We start from the raw sequence: 3,506 nt of genomic DNA on the forward strand, positions 1-3,506 counted from the left end.
AGCACACCACATACAGCGCACCACGCACCACACACCACACTACACAACACACACGGCACACACATGCAGCACACTGCACCACGACACACCACACCTCACAACACACACTGCACCACATTGCACACACAACATGCAGTGCACAACACACACAGCGCACCACACTGCACCTCACAACACACACGGCACACACATGCAGCACACACACGGCGCACTGCACCACGACACACCACACCTCACAACACACACTGCACCACATTGCACACACATCATGCAGTGCACAACACACACCGCGCACTGCACCACAACACACCACACACACACAACGCACTGCACAACACACCACCACACACAACACACACTGCACTAGCTAACCTAACCCTAAAACTTTCAATCTAATCCCTAACCTATAAAACCAGACCCCACCCAATCTGTAGTCAGGGGACCCAACAACGGGCCCCCCGACTTTAACCATAGATGGACCCCAAACTACAGAACACGAGTTCGGGAGCCCGGCGTTCGTCCCTTTAGGGAGAACAGAGTGAGTGATCCCCTGAAGAGGGGATCGAGTACATAGAATACAGCATTAAACCCAGAACCACACTAAAATGAGTAAAGCTTTAGAGGACGGTAGATTCTCAAGAAAAATATGCAAATTTTCCCAATATGCGAATCCTTCCAATAGACCAATGGCAACAACTCCACATCCTTAAATGATTAGATAGAGACTTAGAACCTATGAAAACATACCAAAATTCCCCCAAATAGGCGAATTCTCCCAATATGCAAATGAGGAACAACTTCACATCTTTAAATGTTAATAACTTTTAAACAAAATTAGATAGAGACGTAGAACTTTTTGCTAATAAAACTACACACTTTTCCCAACAATACTACATCATAAAACCATACGCATTCACCCCGATGGAATTTACTACTGCTAAGATAGACTAGGCTTACCAAAACCACAATACATTTAGGTGGGGGGAGCGCTGATGGTAGAAGCTTGACTCATCCTACATCTTTAAAGGTAAGGGATGAGTCCGCCATTGGTGTACAACCCCAAACAGGAGAGCCAAAGCGGTAGAAGCTTGGTATCTTCCCAGAAAAATTTCAGTGTTGGCTAACACCAGCCTGGAATTCAAAGGGAAGTTATCCGCCGGCTTGGATCTCCGCCCAAGACTGTCTGGGGGGTGACGTATTGCACGGTACCTACCTTCCCGGGGCTTGGAGTCGATCACCTGGCAACGGGTGATTGCGGCACGGTTTCCGATTCTGAGGGTCCTGGGAGGCAGTGATCGGTTCGCGGCTGGCCCTGGGCCTTTGGTCTTTGGATTCCGAGCTCTGGTGTATGCCAGGGTGGGCCTAAAGGCCTGTCTGGCTGACCTGGGTAACCTAGCGGTGCTAACAAAGGGTCAGTTGGGCAGGAGGTAAGTATTCAGCCCCCCTGGGTCCACTAGGACAGCACGCAGGGACGGTGGTCTGGGGCATACAGACCTTAAATGAGCGCCCAGTCTCCTACTTATATTAATAGCAATAACAGTGATAATGACAATAATAATAAAAAGGAAACTAATTACTTTCTAAAGGATAAAATAACTAAATTGGACATGGGACACAAGCCTAGGCATGATCAACCTATGGCTGGCCGCCTCGGACGAAGGTGTATAGTGTTTAAAGGCCGAAACACCTGATGACTCTGAGGTACACTACTGATGATGTGTCCTAAAATTTCTTAATCTACTATTTCTGTATTCTAATTTATCCACATATAAGGAATAATTCTCTTAGATATTTTTAATAATAAGAAAAACTAAAATACCAGGCGATTAGTAGGTAAGCTAACGATAATGTGTCCTAAAATGTCTTAATGTATTATCTCACACCTGTTCGTTCTCTGACTTGCCGTTGTGGGAAGGAGAATGAATGGGTGAAAAACATAGGCCAAATCAGGCCTCGAGGGTGCCCTGCTCAGTCTAGTGGTGCACTTCTCTCTTCACCTCTTTGTTCTTTGCCTCGCAAAGCAGTTAGAAGAATCAAATATAAATACAACTCTAATTTATCCATATATAAGGAATAATTCTCTTAGTAAATTAAAAAACCTAAAATACCAGACTACTAGTAGGTGCCCTAATGATAATGTGTCCTAAAAATTTCTTAAATATATTATCTCACACCTGTTCGTTCTCTGACTTGCCGTTGTGGGAAGGAGAATGAATAGGTGAAAAACATAGGCCAAATCAGGCCTCGAGGGTGCCCTGCTCAGTCTAGTGGCGCACACTTCTCTTCACCTCTTTGTTCTTTGCCTCGCGAAGCAGTTAGAAGAATCAAATATAAATACAACTCTAATTTATCCATATATAAGGAATAATTCTCTTAGTAAATTAAAAAAAAAAAAAAAAAAAAAAAAAAAAAAAAACCTAAACTACCAGACTACTAGGAGGTGTGCTAATGATAATGGGTCCTAAAATTTCTTAATATTTTATCTCACACCTGTTCGTTCTCTGACTTGCAGTTGTGGGAAGGAGAATGAATGGGTGAAAAACATAGGCCAAGTCAGGCCTCGAGGGTGCCCTGCTCAGTCTAGTGGCGCACTCCTCTCTTCACCTTTTTGTTCTTTGCCTCGCAAAGCAGTTAGAAGAATCAAAGATAACTTAGCCCGAATACAATTATAAATAAAAAAAAGTTTTCCAACAAACAAAAGGAGATTCATCCACAGACGGAGGAACTGAAAGGCCCGATGGCGTGACTTAACAAGCGGTGGCCCGTGCAATACCCTTGATCTTCCTATCTAACCACGGCTGTTGAGGACAGTTGATGGGGGAAGTCATTGTATGTTCTCTAAACCTAACCCTAACCCTAACCCTAACCCCTAACCCTAACCCTAACCCTAACCCTAACCCTAAACCCTAACCCTAACCCTAACCCTAACCCTAACCCCTAACCCTAACCCTAACCCTAACCCTAACCCCTAACCCTAACCCTAACCCCTAACCCTAACCCTAACCCTAACCCTAACCCTATCCCTAACCCTAACCCTAACCCTAACCCCTAACCCTAACCCTAACCCTAACCTAACCCTAACCTAACCCTAACCCTAACCCTAAACCCTAACCCTAACCCATTAACCCTAATTTTTATTACCCTAAATATAACCAATTAACCCTAATTTTTATTACCCTAACTATAACTAATTAACCCTAATTTTTATTACCCTAACTATAACCAATTAACCCTAATTTTTATTACCCTAACCATAACCTAAAGGTTAATAATTAATAAATAGAATAATTTAATTGGACATGGGACACAAGCCTGGGCATGATCACCCTATGGCTGGCCGCCTCGGATGAAGGTGTATAGTGTTTAAAGGCTGAAACACCTGATGACTCTGAGGTACACTACTGATGATGTGTCCTAAAATTTCTTCATTTACTTCTTTAGTCATAACATATTTTAGGTAATAAAATTAATTTAATTTATACTACACCCCAAAACCCAATTACTGA

The sequence above is a fragment of the Pygocentrus nattereri genome, chromosome 5 (genome assembly GCF_015220715.1).
Source record: "Pygocentrus nattereri isolate fPygNat1 chromosome 5, fPygNat1.pri, whole genome shotgun sequence".
In the NCBI taxonomy this organism is placed as follows: domain Eukaryota; kingdom Metazoa; phylum Chordata; class Actinopteri; order Characiformes; family Serrasalmidae; genus Pygocentrus; species Pygocentrus nattereri.